The sequence below is a fragment of the Schistocerca gregaria genome, chromosome 8 (assembly GCF_023897955.1).
Source record: "Schistocerca gregaria isolate iqSchGreg1 chromosome 8, iqSchGreg1.2, whole genome shotgun sequence".
Taxonomy (NCBI): Eukaryota; Metazoa; Arthropoda; class Insecta; order Orthoptera; family Acrididae; genus Schistocerca; species Schistocerca gregaria.
The window spans coordinates 168,498,224-168,514,217 of NC_064927.1; the positions used below are offsets into that span (position 1 = coordinate 168,498,224).

General features: G+C 42.3%; 1 protein-coding gene across 1 annotated transcript in view; it reads right to left on the reverse strand.

The window, feature by feature from the left end:
* LOC126284874 (fatty acyl-CoA reductase wat-like) overlaps positions 1-14,872 on the reverse strand; it is a 234,861-nt gene extending 219,989 nt beyond the window's left edge. The window contains exon 1 of the mRNA XM_049984114.1: positions 14,792-14,872. The gene's annotated coding sequence lies outside the window, so the exon portion shown is untranslated. The remainder of the gene's footprint in view (positions 1-14,791) is intronic.
* Positions 14,873-15,994: the final 1,122 nt, after the last annotated feature.

A 15,994-nucleotide genomic window follows, 5' to 3' on the forward strand; every position in this document is an offset into this window, starting at 1 on the left:
TTAAGGACGAATTCCTTAGCACGTACTGGTTGCAAGACACACAGGAAAGGATAAAACAGGAGATCGTGTTAGGGAAGGACTTAGAAGCGTCAGAATTCCGCAGTCATGTCTAATTCTTCAGAGAAAATAAATAAATTATTTAAAAATACAAGTGTGACAATAGCTTCCAAAACCAATAACCCATTACAGACGAAAATGAAACAAACAATTGGCGAATCAAATATACACCAAAAGTCAGGCGTTTACAATATACTATGTAATGACTGTGAGAAACAGTATATTGGCCAAACTGGCCGTAACTTTCTGACACGTTTTAAGGAACATACTACTGGTACTGCACGTACCAAATCAATATTTGATCAACATGTTGATGGATACAATCACTCTGAGGCTTCCATTTCTAACAATTTGAAAATATTACATACTGTACCAAAAAGACTACTGTTAACTCTAGGGGACTGATGACCACAGATGTTAAGTCCCATAGTGCTCAGAGCCATTTTTTTTTTTTTTTTTTTTTTTGCTAAACACTTCACAAGAAATTGAAATCTATTCACTTCACAAAAGTAAACCGTTATGTGTTTTAAATGAGCAACTTGAATTCAAACATTTTTTTGAGCTTTTTGACGATCTGCTTTAGAATGTTCACTCGTCTACCCTTCATTTTTAAAATTATTAAGACCTTTAAGAAATAATTTATCTTTACTTTGTAATTTTATTTCGCCAAACATTATTTTACGACTGACTATCTGTTTTTAGAATGTTTGCTTATTTGGTTTAAGACTACATATTGATAATTCACATCCCTTTATTTTTGACACTACGGCTCGCAGTATCATAATTTTAAATTCATTCCATTTTTATTATTTTTATTTGTTTATAAGACTGGACTGCAACAAAATTGTACATGTAAAAAAAAGAAAAAAAATGGAATCTACATCTGAACTTCATAGACAATATTTCGTAAATATGCACAACTACTGTGCCCTTTCGATTCTTTTTTTTCCTCTGTATTGATCTGTAAGGATTATTATGTATATATAAATGGAAGTCTCTTACTACACCAGTAAATCATATCTGCGCAGCATGTACTACACATGTCAGTTAACGATTATTGCAGCCTACTCATTGAAAATCCTTTCAATAAAGACATGTTGCTGCTCAGTAGTACATCGTTTGACGTGACAGTCTTTGCACTTTGGCAACAACTTCGTTAGAAAAAAGCCTGCTGCCACATCTTTGGACTGGCGTTTAACCTCACCATCGCAACCACTAGTTTGCCTATCGACTTTACAACAACTTCAGTGAAAAGAAGCCTGCCGCCACATCTTTGGAACGGCGTCCAACTTCACCATGGAAACCAGTGGTTCCAAATGGTTCACCAACAGTCCTTGAGAGGGCAACCCAATACTGTCAAAACGAAGTTCATTTATCCTACATGTTTATTTAACGCTTCTTAATTGACAATAACTGTTGAACAAGCTTAGTGTGTGTTTATTTTCCTTTCGTGACAATGTTCTTTTAACTGAGAAATTTTACATTGTTATTCGACCTATAACCCATTGGTTAGTAATGCCCTCATTCTGTCAGAAGTGAGCGGAGCCTCCATTATACATAGTTAGACGTGCACTGGTTTCTCCAGTAGTGATTTACCACCAGAAGGAGGTTCTTACTCATTGCTAATTCATCGTTTTATAGCTTTATAACTTTATCTATTTTCTTTCATGTATGTAGTCCTCTAATTAAAGCTTTGTATACCACTTGTAGGTCTGAAGATGACCACAGTAGTGGTCGAAACCGGACACCGTAATAAATAAATTGTGATCAAGACTGTTTTTGATAGTAAATATAGATCAATTCAGATTACGTTATCCACATTTTTAGGGCCAGAGTACTTGATTCACTTCACTAGTTATACTGTCTCCATCCAGGATCCTTGTCCAGTGTAGTCTTGAATAAACTGTTAGTTGTTTACGGTACTCAATCAATAATTCGTTTAGCACAATTTATGTCTGTTTTAAAGAAAAAATAAATGTTGTCAGAACACTAAAATTACGCCAACACAATCAGTCATTTAAACAGTCCCCACCAGCGTTACCTTTCAGCGTTCAGGCATATAACTGAGTACCGTTCCATATGGTCGCAGCGATTCGATAATCATCGATCCTGGTACCTCAAAAGGCAGTTCAAAGATCCGAGTGACCCTCACTCCCAAGCCTGAAGGAGCTACTGTTACATCGCTGATATGGCAATCGGGCTGTGAAATTTAAATCCCGTTTGATCATCGCCCATAGTTCTTTCACATGCAGCTTCATCTGTCATCTTGACGTATGTTGTGCTGCTTATAATGGATAGATGTATCCCAGCTATGTCTGTAGCAGGTAAACGAACTTCTTCCCTCAAAAAAACGCTCTATTTCAAAAGCCTTGGGTCTGGTATAGTCGTTGTCACACGTAAACTGGAGCGTAGTCTTTCTAAAATTTTGTGGCATGGCGATCTCTTCAAACAACAACACGCACTAGTAAGAGCCGTGTAAACACTTCCTCTCCCAAGTGCGCCTGCTGCCGAGACAACAGGTCCGTGCCGCGCCACTGCCCAATGCAGACTACTTACAAGGCAGGTGCGTTAACCACTGGGCCCGCCGGAACATAAAGAGTCGCCGCATCTGAGCGGACCATATCGGCACGCCTCACATCGACCCGCGTTCCCACCTAAAGCCATCAATCCTCTGTCCCTGTTCCATGTCCTCTATGCCCGCTACTCTGAGATTCCCGCAGGAAGTCGGAATTCGGACGTATTTGTGCATCGGAACTGAAGAAGGTGGATCCACTGCCCATCTAGGCGGATCAGTTATGTGAATGCAGACATGTCCGAAAGAGCAGACACTGTGCATTCATATAAATGGTTGACAGAGTCACATCCGGAAGCTGTGGCCTCAAGTTCAGCACTTAACACGCACTCGTGACTGGCCATGCGAAGAATGCAGTCCACACTGCAGCGGAAAAGAAACATAGAAAGAATGTAGTGCTACGACTAAGTTGAGATGAGGATTGTCAGGAATATGTAGGCGCAATTCTATAAGTTAATGGGATTTTATTTCATATTGCAACAAACGGTGTATTTCTACCGCTGCTCGTTTAGTTTGTATTGCCGTTTCAAATATACCGGTCATTTTTGAAACACCCTGTATACACCCAAATCTACACGATTCACAGACAAATGGTGGAAACGATTTGCCTCATTTTGGTTAAGTGACGACTGTAATGGCAGGAAGACCATGCAGTCACGAAGCTAAATAAATTGCTCGGCTGTGAAGATAAAATTAAAAGCGAACCGCGTCATCGAGGGACAATCGTTTACAGCAAGGAATATTGCTTAGTAATGGAGCAAATTTCATGTTCGACAGCATCAACAAAACTTATGACTCGGCTGGGAGTTAATGTATGGAGGTTGCCTCCAGTATGAGTAGGTAGTGAACTGGGAGCCTTTCTGAGGCTATAATACTGGAAACATTGAACATGATGCAGCCACCACACATTCTGTCTGTCGGGAAACGGCTCACGTGAATCAGATATTCCCTCGCCGAATAGCCGGCCCCAGGTGCTTCGTACATTGTCCTCAAGGTCGTTGGAAATTCCTGCATTGGAAACTTCTCTATAGGGACGAATGAAAGGCAAAAGAATATGGCAAAAAAAAGCGGCTCAACAGACGAGTTGTTCGCTTGTTTCAAGAACAATATTACCCTTACAATGGTACATCAACACCCAACTCATTTTCTGAAGTACGGTACTTACTACTGCTAAGAGAACTGGAGAATGTACTCCGAGTAGTTCGAACTATTGTGAGATATTCTTGAATTCCGCATAAAAAATTGCTTCAATAAGTTACTCGAATGCGCTTTATCGTTCTAGTGAGATTTCCTTTGAGCTTAAGGTTTAAATTTGTTCAAGAGTGCAACCCACAGAAAATTGAACATGTATACACAGTCAGAAAAAATTCTCTACTTCTGACTGGACAGAGCCATTACGTGCATGGTAGGAACACAAAAATATGTGACAAAAATTCATCCTCTGTAAATTTTCAGTAGAAACTAAACGTACACACGTCAAAAAATGGCGATTGGTCAACACTGTAACGACATGTACGCGTAGTATTTTTACTTAAGACGTTAAAGTAGCGTTGTCCAGTCAGAGCAGTGCACAGAGACTTTTGCTTTAGAATTCTCTAAGCGAGAGTTAGATATGTATTTATTTTTATTTGCTGATTATGGCCTGCATGGTTGACATGTGGTTTCTTAATCGCCAAACAGTTATTAGAGTAGGTGCTGTAAACAGCTTGTGAAATTACTCAGTCATATCACAGAAATAATAATCGGTTTTTCCCCACTTTAAAAGATACATTTGGCCGTTAAGCGTTCACTCTGAGATTTTACCAAACGCTTTGCCGATGTGCGATTATTATCGATATTACCAAACTATTGACATTTGAGTTTAAATATCGATGTATCAAGATTGATTCCATGTCTTCGAACATCCACGTTCAACAAAATTGACCTTCGGTGTTGACACAAAAACGTTATTTCTCACCACTGTCAGTTATTTTTTCGTCATGTAAACCAATATTATTCTGAATATGTCCCCTAATGAAACCAGTGCAACGCTTTTGCGACTGGCAACAAGTAGCGAAAGAGAAGGCGGCAAATATTTCCACCGGTAGTGATCAGATGAAAGTAATAGCCTATTTCAAATTCTGGGTCTAAAAATTTCCTTCAACGAACACTGAGTTCACGTTTCGGAAATAGAATATCCTTCATAAACTGGAACGAAAGGTGGAGGTTTCTCTAAAGGTTAGTTGTATATGACTTTTACAGATACACAACCGTCTCGAACTGTTGAAAACGAACGCTTTAAAAAAAAATAAAAATAAAAAACTGCTGATAATCATTGCGTGTTTGTGTAAAATAACGTCGAGACATACATTCAAGAGGATGCTGGAAAATCAGAACTACTTCAAAAATAAAATTCAGAATGTGAACATTTTAACACTCACAACAGATGTTTGGACGCAGTGCAGTGTAGAAGTTTTCTATGAATTACCATTCGTTATTTTGATGGCAATGGTATGGGAACGGCTACCCTTGGCATCTATTAGCCGTCAGGATCACACATAGGTAAATGTATGTTATTACAGACATTTAATTAATGGGGAATAAATAAATTAGCAGCAAAATACTGATGCAGGAACAAATATGGTTAAAGAAATGAAAACAGCATTTGAAATAATATGTACTTGGTGTTTTGCTCACAATGGTCACTCCGGTAGAAAAAAAAATCTATTGAAAATACTGATGTAGTATCAGATTTGGCTACTGCTCTGAAGAGGACCGTAATATGTTGTGGCTACGAAAGGAATTAGATCTTAGTCTAGTTCAAGAAGTACCCACTACACGGAATTCAACATGCATTCAGTGATTAACATGGTCAATTACCACGTTAGTGCACCACCCATGCTGTCAACCGCAGATATTGTAGATCTGGCAGATGTGTATGGCATTCTGTGGCCTATAAGTACTGGCTACTAGTGAAATTTGTGTAGAAAAGTACTTCACAAGCAGCAGAGTAATGCCAATAACTAACGTGTTGAACATAAAAATACCTGGCCTGCAACCAATACAGACCATAGGAGATAATCGGAACCATAACACCATAACAGAAACAAAACAGCGCTTGCTATCAACCGCACACGTTAACATTGTAGCCACATCAAAGTTGTTTCATCCCAGATTCAAGAAAATAATCTTGCAAGATGCATTAGCATGTTCGCAGGCAATCTAAACCATCAAGGACTTCCTTGCAGGTGTTGAAACGTAGCCGGCCAGAGTGGCCTTGCGGCTCTGGGCGCTACAATCTGGAACCGCGAGACTGCTACGGTCGCAGGTTCGAATCCTGCCTCGGGCATGGATGTGTGTGATGTCCTTAGGTTAGTTGGGTTTAAGTAGTTCTAAGTTCTAGGGGACTGATGACCTTATAAGTTTAGTCCCATAGTGCTCAGAGCCATTTGAACCATTTGTTGAAACGACTGCCGCTGAGGATGGGCAACACGTTAACAGAACCGACAAGCCCAATTTGATTGATGGAGTAAACATTACAAAAAGAACAAGAAAACTATAACTTGCAAAGTGGAACAGACGTGGACCTATCATCACAGTTTGGTTATTATCAGAAAAATCGCGTTCTAGATCTTAAACACGATCCATTATAAGCACAAAATCATATAATGGGTATTACCTAACCAAAGCGACTATGAATTGCTCTTAAAATATTTGAGTTATGTGTGCACAGTATTTTATACTGAAGGGGAAACGTCTGTGAAAATAATTATTGTTGTATTCTGTGGACAAAAAGTTCTCGGATATTTTATATTAGTTATTGCTGGATTTCATGATTAATTAATATGATAGTAGATCTATTTGGTTGCTCTATAAATTCATCATTTAGCACCGACATTTTGTGGTCGATTACTATCGGGCATCGAAGTTAAGGCGTCGATATTGAAATGGAAATTAGGTTCAATTATTTCCCAACATCACACACCCATACTACACATCTGCATGTTTCCTGGTCTATTTTCAGCATTGCTTCCTCCGCCCTCAGTGTTCCCCTACTGCCAACTTTATCCATCTCCGTTACGGTGTATCCCCGATGATCTTTCCTTCCACTATTGAAATCAAACTTCTCTTCGGTAGGTCTCCTTCAATCACAAGTATTATATACCCACATCAATTAAGTTAGTTGCTTTGCACCACTTCATCTTCTACAACCGAGCCCAGATCTTTAACTCACGATGTCTTTAATTAAGATAGAGGTTACAAATTATTTGTCGACTGTGATTTAATTGTATGCCGTAAATGACTCTCCTTGTGATATTGTTGTATTGTAGTTCTGAAAATTCTGTAGCTCGCTCACCGCTGTCTCAGTTCACATTCCAATATGAAAACAGTAACATTGGAATACCGTTTGTTGATCCTAAAGACACTTTCAGCAAATTCTGGACATACATAGTGATCAGACTCGTATTTAACAGCAAATTTGGTCCAAGAACAGTACCATACGGAATGAGCATTTCTCGATGAGATTACAGCACAGAACTGAAGTCAAATTGTGATGACAAAATTTATGCAACGTCTCATACAATTTTGTGTAATGTTTTCCGTGTTTTTTAAGAAGTTGATGAAATGTTTTGAAAAGACCAGACCCCCACATGACTCCAGGAAGAGCGAATCAGAACGACCTACCTCAATTGTAGCTCTGGAGAAAGAGGAACGAGTGTTAACGTTATCAGAGAGGAGCCCACTACAACAACTCAGGATGTCACGGTGATCTCTCCAGAGGATAATTAAAGATAAATTTAACCTTTTCCCTCAAAAAACTGGATCGTACCAATCTTTGAGCGTCGGTGATATGGAGCGGCAATATTTTTTTGCGTAAGGTGTACAACAATTATGTGTTATTTATGGTTATTCAAAGCAGAGATCCTGCAGAAACATATGGAAAGATTTGTTATAGGTTAAGTGAACATTTTAGAGACTTTGACGTGTTATGCCACAATAATCTGACGCGATAGCAGTCGAACAAGGAGGTGATGACCAGCAGAGTTTGGGCAGCGGCAGTCAGCGCTTCGACAGATCAACGACCGAGCAGATTGGCAATGCTTCTATGGAAAACAACGGTCAGCGCAGTTCGCACATCAGCGGTCAATGCTCCAGGAACTGTCATCATACTGCCTTGCATGACGTATCTGGCGATGTGGACGAGTACGACAAGCAAATGCCCTACCACGCCAGCATACAGGTAAAACAAGGAAAGCCTGCACGTGTGTCGACATTGGTCACTTTTCTGTCCAACATGAGAAGCGTAGATCAATAACTGAAGCGTCAGTCGTCGACCTAGAAACTTCGCGACATTAGCAAAACACACAATAAATACACTACCGGTCATTAAAATTGCTACACCACGAAGATGACGTGCTACAGACGCGAAATTTAACCGACAGGAAGAAGATGATGTGATATGCAAATGATTAACTTTTCAGAGCATTCACACAAGCTGGCGCCGATGGTGACACCTACAACGTGCTGACATGAGGAAAGTTTCCAACCGATTTCTCATACATGAAAAAGCAGTTGACGGACGTTGCCTGGTGAAACGTTGTTGTGATGCCTCGTGTAAGGAGGAGGAATGCGTACCATCACGTTTCCGACTTTGATAAAGATCGGATTGTAGCCTGTCGCGATTGCGGTTTATCGTATCGTGACATTGCTGCTCCCGTTAGTCGAGATCCAATGACTGTTATCAGAATATGGAATCGGTGGGTTCAGGAGGGCAATACGGAACGCCGTGGTGGATGCAAACGGCCACGTATCATTAGCAGACGAGATGACAGGCATCTAATCCGCATGGCTGAAACGGATCGTGCAGCCACGTCTCGATCCCTGAGTCAACAGATGGGGACGTTTGCAAGACAACAACCATATGCACGAACAGTTCGACGACGTTTGCAGCAGCATGGACTATCAGCTCGGAGACCATGGCTGCGGTTACGCTTGACGCTGCACCACCAGACAGGAATACCTGCGATGGTGTACTCATCGACGAACCTGGGTACACGAATGGCAAAACGTAATTTTTTTGAATGAATCCAGGTTCTGTTCAGAGCATCATGATGGTCGCATCCGTGTTTGCCGACATCGCGGTATTCGTCATCGCCATACTGGCGTATCACCCGACGTGATGATAAGGGGTGCCATTGGTTACACGTCTCGGGTCACCTCTTTTTCGCATTGACGTCACTCTGAACAGTGGAAGTTACATTTCAGATGTGTTACGACCCGTGGCTCTACCCTTCATTCGATCCCTGCGAAACCCTACATTTCAGCAGGATAATGCACGATCGCATGTTATAGGTCATGTACGGGCCTTTCTGGATACAGAAAATGTTCCACTGCTGCCCTGGCCAGCACATTCTTCAGATTTGTCACCAACTGAAAACGTCTGGTCAATGGTGGACGAGCAACTGGCTCGCCACAATACGCCAATCACTACTCTTGATAAACTGTGGTATCGTGTTGAAGCTGCATGGGTAGCTTTACCTGTACACGCCATCCAAGCTCTGTTTGGCTCAATGACCAGGCGTATCAAGACCGTCATTACGGCCAGAGGATGTTTTCTGGGTACTGATTTCTCAGGGTCTATGCACCCAAACTGCGTGAAAGTGTAAACACATGACACTTCTAGTATAGTATATTTGTCCAATGAATACCCGTTTATGTTCTGCATTTTTTCTTGGTATAGCAATTTTAATGGCCAGTAGTATACCTCCGACATACGGACATGAGGCAAGCCTTGAGAGGAGAAAGAAGAGAAAAAGAATCGTCATCTGGACGGACGGAATGATGTTTACTAAGCGGGCGTCATACTTTGCTGCAATGGCTTAGCCGCTACACCGTTCGACAGCAGAATATGGCAGTAGCACGCCAATAGGCCAACACACAAGATGCCATCCCAGTTGTCACCAGAAAGAAATTTGTGTGATACTTACCCAGGTGGCCGGTGAGGATAAAGGGACTGGTGGCTCAGCTAATGGGTCATCTGTGAGCCTAGAGGTTTATGAACTCCTCCAGAAGACGCCAAATCTGAGGGTCACTGGTTCGATTCCGGGACGGAGCACTCCGTGCCGCGTCCTAGCTGCTTGTTAATTATGCAACGAGCGAATTCAAAAGCAGAAGACCAGGCCGCTGCAGCAATGGATCACGGGTACGGTACACAATGAGAGAATAAGCTGCCTGGCGCTCCCCTGAAACACGGGCAGTCGCCATTTAAGTGGTCACTGGAATCTGCATGATACGACTCGGCGCCACCGCGAGGAATTGAGCGAGTTAAACACGATGTAGTAGTCTGTTTGTTTAAAGGGTCTCATGTGTCAATAAATGACTGATAGCGGAGATCGTGGTTTTGCGGTAGCGTTCTCGCTTCCCTCGCATGGGTCCAGAGTTCGAGTCCGGGCGGGGTCAGAGATCTTCCCTGCCTCGAGATGACTGGATGTTATTGTGTCGTCTTATCATCATTCATCCCCATTACGGTCGGAGGAAGGCAATGGCAAACCACATCCGCTAGGACCTTGCCTAGTCGGCGGTGCGGGTCTTCCGCTTCGCCCCCTACGCTCCTCGGAGTATGGAACCTCATCATCATCAATGTTCCAAATTTTCACTCTCACCTCACCCACTGAGCCAAGGAAAGAATCGATTCCACCACCCACAAAGTTGCATTCCTCCCGGCATCCCTGACAAAATAATGACCTTTGCTCCTCTCTGGCACTGAAGCCCAATATCTCGTGTCACAAAACCCTAACCTGTTACATTTGGAAATGAGATGATTCAGGACTTTGAAAATCGAACACTCGATGCTGGTCGGACCTGGTTTAGTGATGAGGCACACTTCCATCTCCATGGGTTAACAAACAGAACTGCCGCCACTAAGCGACTGAAAATCCACTTTTTCAAGCGGCTGCTGCACCTCATTAACAAAAAGTCATGTTTGGTACGCAAGCAGTGCCATTGCACTATTAGTATCATTTTTATTGACAGACCTGGTATCACAGACAAATAGAGACAGGTACTGGAACTTGATTTTGTACTGGCTTCATGTCGCAGCCGAAGGTTCCGAAACAACTGCAGTGTGGAGCACGTCCAGACCACACTGACGATGCTTAAGTTTTATTTAATGAGACGTACAGATATTACATCATTGCCCTGGATACCTTAACCATTCACTGGACACGGTGTGGCGTGGCTCCTTTATAGTCCCGATATAACCCGTGTGATTACCTCTTATGAGGTTATCTGATGAACAGAGTCTTCAACAAAGTACCTTGAACACTACAGGAAGTTGGTACTACAATTTCCAGAGAGATTTTTGTAGTCTGAAAAGATGTTCTTCAGAAAGACATCAAGGAATTCGGCTCAAGGCTATACACACTCGTTGTTGCAAAAGAAAAACACTTTGGAAACCTTCTGTGTTAAATTTCAGGTTGTCTGCTGTGGCATAAATACGATAGCAAAAGACATTATGTCGTAGCAACCAAGAACGTTCTAACAAGTATTTTAAGCTCTGTACTTACTGTGAACTTGACAGCAGCATTGCCAAATTGCCATTCTTTGACTTATATTTTCTACCGAAAATATGCGCTGATATAAATTTACTTCGAACAGGTTGTTTCACAATTCATATTATACAGGGTGTTACAAAAAGGTACGGCCAAATTTTCAGGAAACATTCCTCACACACAAATAAAGAAAAAATGTTATGTGGACATGTGTCCGGAAGCGCTTAATTTCCATGTTAGAGCTCATTCGTTTCGTCAGTATGTACTGTACTTCCTCGGTTCACAATCAACATGTGTGGGCTGACGAGAATCCGCACGCAATTGTGCAATCACGTCATCAACACAGATTTTCTGTGAACGTTTGGACAGGCATTGTTGGTGATGTCTTGATTGGGCCCCATGTTTTTCCACCTACTCTCAATGGAGCACGTTATCCTGATTTCATATGGGATACTCTACCTGTGCTGCTAGAACATGTGCCTTTACAAGTACGACACAACATGTGGTTCATGCACGATGGAGCTCCTGCACATTTCAGTCGAAGTGTTCGCACGCTTCTCAACAACAGATTCGGTGACCGATGGATTGGCAGAGGCGGACCAATTCCATGGCCTCCACGCTCTCCTGACCTCAACCCTCTTGACTTTCATTTATGGGGGCATTTGAAAGCTCTTGTCTACGCAACCCCGGTACCAAATGTAGAGACTCTTCGTGCTCGTATTGTGGACGGCTGTGATGCAATACGCCATTCTCCAGGGCTGCATCAGCGCATCAGGGATTCCGTGCGACGGAGGATGGATGCATGTATCCTCGCTAACGGAGGACATTTTGAACATTTCCTGTAACAAAGTTTTTGAAGTCACGCTGGTACGTTCTGTTGCTGTGTGTTTCCATTCCATGATTAATGTGATTTGAAGAGAAGTAATAAAATGAGCTCTAACATGGAAAGTAAGCGTTTCCGGACACATGTCCACATAACATATTTTCTTTCTATGTCTGAGGGGAATGTTTCCTGAAAGTTTTGTAACACCCCGTATACTTGCTAGAGGTTGCAGAGAGGAGTTAGTAGATCTAGTTCTACATAGGAATTCATGTCCGGAAACGTCATCCTATAACGCTACAGAGCGTCAAAGTTATAGGTGCCGACGCCTATAAATGTTAATTTTAATTTTAAAAACTAACAGCCTCAGTTGCAAAGTTTACCTAGATTTACCTAGGTTTCAGTCGGAATAACCCAACCCTCTTCAGAATAAAAGTAACTACCGTTTGTCCGTAGTGGACATCGTCAAGCTAAAACTACAAATTCATAAATGTTGAGTTCCAGTAGAGCACTCTTGGCTGCCGCATCGCGATAATTTATGGATTTGTAGTTTTAGCTTGACGATGTCCACTATGGACAAACGGTGGTTACTTTTATTCTGAAGAAGGTTGAAACCTAGGTAAATCTAGGTAAACTTTGCAACTGAGGCTGTTGGTTTTTAAAATTAAAATTGCTATTTATACAGTTGCTGACAGGGCCGCGAAATGTTGAAAATATTTACGTTCTTGCCTGTAAATGTATGTATAAACAGGGTGATTTCGTGATGATGCTAAAAACTTTCTTTGTTGTTAAGATTGTAGGGTAGGCAACTTCCAGAGGTGGTAACATGGACCAAAAAGGCAACTTCCAGAGGTGGTAACATGGACCAAAACATGAAACAATGTCCAGCAAACATGGGCTCTAAAATGTATACCTTCAAGAGCTACGCGCACTTGTTCAGTAGAGGAGATGTGCTCCACAGTATCGAAGACGAACAAGTACTCACAGCTCCTGAGGTATGTATTTTAGAGCCCATGCTTACTGGACTTTTTTTCCTTGTTTTCGTCCATGCTATCACCTCCGTACGTTGCCTACCCTACAATCTTAGCAACAGAAGTACTAGTAAATATATTGCACGGTCTAAGGTGCCAGAATCGTTTTCGCTTATAACTTTCGACTACTTCGTTTTCGGTACAGGGACCCTTACTTCAAATTCGTACATTCTCCATTAACCTAGAAAGTTGTAACATCATCACGAAATCATACTGAATATACACTGAAGAGCCAAAGAAACTGGTACACCTTCCTAATATCGGTTAGGGTTCTCGCAAGCACGCAGGAGTGCAGCTACACGACATGGCATGGACTTGACTACTGTCTGCAGTAGTGCTAGAGGGAATTGACGCCGTGAATCCTGCACGGCTGTCCATAAACCTGCAAGAATACGAAGGACTGGAGACCTCTTCTGAACAGCACGTTGCAAGGGATCCAAGATATGCTCATATGCTCAATAATGTTCATGTCTGGGGAGTTTGGTGGCCAGCGAAAGTGTTTAAACCCTAAACGGTTTCCCTGGACGTGTGAGGTGTCGTACTGTCCTGCTGGAATTGCCTAAGTCCTTTGGAATGCATAACGGACATGAATGGATGCATGTTATCACACAGAATCCTTACGTACGTGTCACCTGTCAGAGTCGTATCTGTATGCATCAAGGGTCCCATATCACTCCAACTGCACACGCCCCACACCATTACAAAGCCTCCACCAGCTTGAACAGTCCCCTGCTGACATTCAGATTCCATGGATTCATGAAGTTGTCTCCATACCCATACAAGTGCATGCGCTCAATACAATTTGAAACGAGACCCGTCCGACCAAGCAACATGTTTCCAGTCATCAACAGTCCAATGCCCGTGCTTACGGGATCAGGCGAGGCATAAAGTTTGTGTCGTGCAGTCATCAAGGGTACACGAGTTGGCCTTCGGCTACGAAAGCCCATATCGATGACGTTTCGTTGAATGGTTGGCACGCTGACAGTTTTGATGTCCCAGCACTAAAATATGCAGCAATTTGCTGAAGGCTTGCACATGCGTCACGATTTGTCTTTAGTCGTCGTTGGTTCCGTTCTTGCAGGATTTTTTTCCCGGCCGCAGTGATGTCATAAATTTGATGTTATACTAGAGTCCTGATATGGTCGTACGGGAAAATCCCCACTTCATCGCTATGTCGCAAATTCTGTTTCCCATCTTATGCGCCTACTACAAGTTCAAACTGATTTAAATCTTGATAACTTGCCATTGTAGCATCAGAAACAGATCCAACAACTGCGGCAGACACTTGCTGTCTTATATAGGGGTTGCCGACCGTATTCTGCCTGTTTACATATCTCTGTAGGTAAATACGCATACCTATACCAGTTACCTTGGCGCTTCAGTGTACATACATTTACAGGCTCCGGTGCCTATTACCTAGTTCATGACGTTTCCGGATATGCGTTCCTATGTGAAGCTTCATCTACTAAGTCCCCTCTATAACCTTTAGAAGCGTATAATATGAATTGTGAAACGCCCTGTAAATATTTTTGTACTTCTGGTATGTTAAGAACCGCGGTGAAAAATCGAGTACGTGAACTTTTCATAGCCTTTTAAACCAATATTTTGTACATTACCACGTCCTAAACAGCGACTGCTGCATGAACTAAAGACATTGGAATTATCGCTAACCTACAAAAGTAATCTGGAAGCGAAAATCAAATCTAAGACGGAGACGTTTACTAGCTGAAGTAAATGCGCCTTCGGACGGCTGACTTAGCTGGCAGCTAGCAGGACCCACCTGGCAACGTGGGCTCTGACGGCAGTTGTCCCGTGAGCAGACCACGCCAACTGGCCGGTGCCCGAAGCAACGGACTTTCTGTTCGACGCAGCTCTACGCACTCGCGCCGAGCAGTCGTGGGAAGCGACTGATTGTATGCTAACGTGTCTTGCACTGTTGACACGTGCCGTTGCACCCGCTTATTCGGTCGCGCTCCTGAGCATATCCGAGTAAAAAACTATTCTGTGCAACATGAGTACGTCTGCAGAAAAATTACGTGCGACTTTTCAAGACTCCGTTGATCGGCCCTGTCTTTATACGTAGTAAATGCTCGTGAATCGTAACGTGCTACTTCACTGCACGTTCAAGCGTGTAAATATGGAATCTAAAATATCATTTACTGTACTTCTGTTGTCAGCTTTACATTTGGCCGGTCTATGAAGCTCTTTATTGTTAAACTGAAAGAATAACCTTTCGGGGTTTCCACATCTCAGTCGGTAAAAACAGGAAAATTATAGAATCACTTAGGCCTCTGTCTGTCTGTATGTCTGACCATCTGTTAAGGGCCTTTTCTGCTCTGGAACGGGTAGAAGTATCAAGTTGAAATTTATGTCACATACTAAAGTCTACAGACCATTCATATGAACAGGTTGAAAGATGCAGTTGCCATCCCCAAATTGTTCTTCAACAGTGGGAAGCAAGAAGGTGCTTAAAACATCAATGCAGGCCTGTACTGTGTTAGTGTCACACAAAACAACAAGGGATGCAAGACCCCTGCATGAGAAACACAACCACACCATAACGATATTTGAGTATCCAGGGTCCTTATTCAGGACATAATGCAGTTTTTACCGGAAACTACACCACCCACTTCACTTTATACAACACTGACCATCCAAACTGCATCTTCCATTATTCTCACATCCTTTTGGAGAAGCATATGACGCATAATGCGTAACGCAAGTTTTAGTCGAACCTTCCTACTCGCAGTTTTTTCAGACGACATAGAACTGACTGTAAGTCAATCATTGGTCGTTCTGTTTATGTTTACTTTGTACTACCACGTGTTTTGCGGACACAGATGTTATTGCTACAGTGCTCGGGTAAAAGGTTTTGATTTCACATAGAGTGTTATGCTTGTACCTTGCACGCTCCGAGACACGCACATAATCGCACAAAGTAGCATACATTTTTAATTTATATAATGCTTCTGACAAATATGGT